This window comes from Tarenaya hassleriana, unplaced genomic scaffold (assembly GCF_000463585.1).
Source record: "Tarenaya hassleriana unplaced genomic scaffold, ASM46358v1 Cleome22, whole genome shotgun sequence".
In the NCBI taxonomy this organism is placed as follows: domain Eukaryota; kingdom Viridiplantae; phylum Streptophyta; class Magnoliopsida; order Brassicales; family Cleomaceae; genus Tarenaya; species Tarenaya hassleriana.
In genome coordinates this window covers 2,519,154-2,520,004 of record NW_010965541.1, presented here as the reverse complement: position 1 = coordinate 2,520,004, position 851 = coordinate 2,519,154, and positions in this window count along the sequence as shown.

The following is an 851-nucleotide window of genomic DNA, read 5'->3' as shown; positions in this document are numbered from 1 at the left end:
GCATACGTGGTTGGTAAGTTGAGTAGGTACACTAGTAACCCAAGCGTACATCATTGGCATGCTGTACGGAGAGTATTTCGATACTTGAAACAGACCATAAATTACGGTCTTCGCTACACGGGTCAACCTTCGGTGTTAGAAGGATACACGGATGCGAGTTGGAACTCAAGTGAGGAGGATCATGCCTCGGTGAGTGGTTGGCTTTATCTATTAGGTGGAGCTGCGATTTCTTGGGCTTCCAAGAAACAAACTTGCATTTCCGATTCGACGATGGCGTCGGAGTTTATTGCCTTAGCATCTGCGGGAAAAGAAGCAGAATGGCTAAGGAATCTGGTATTCGAGATACCATTATGGCCTAAACCGGTATCGCCTATCACAATACATTGTGATAGCGCAGCAACTTTGGCTAAGGCATATAGCCATGTGTATAACGGGAAGTCTAGACATATTGGTTTATGACATAGCTATGTGAATGGTCTAATAAAAGACGGGGCCATAGTGGTGGATTTTGTGCGTACAAAACAAAACTTGGCTGATGCTCTTACCAAGAGTTTGTCAAGGAACATGTTGCACAAAATGACAATAGGGATGGGTCTTGAGCCTATTGATTAAATCACAATTAGAGGAATCTCAACTCAACGTCTAATACAACGTTAAATCTTGTCTAAATTCCCATTCATTTACTCTAAAAATCCCAACAATCCTCCACCATTTTTAGAGTAAATTAAACAATGGCATATCAAGCAAATAATCACTCATCTCCACAATTCTGCGCATAAATGAAAGTGTCTTTACGATTGAACTTTCACTTAGTGTAATATACCACAATAAACTCGAATTCCATAGGTGTC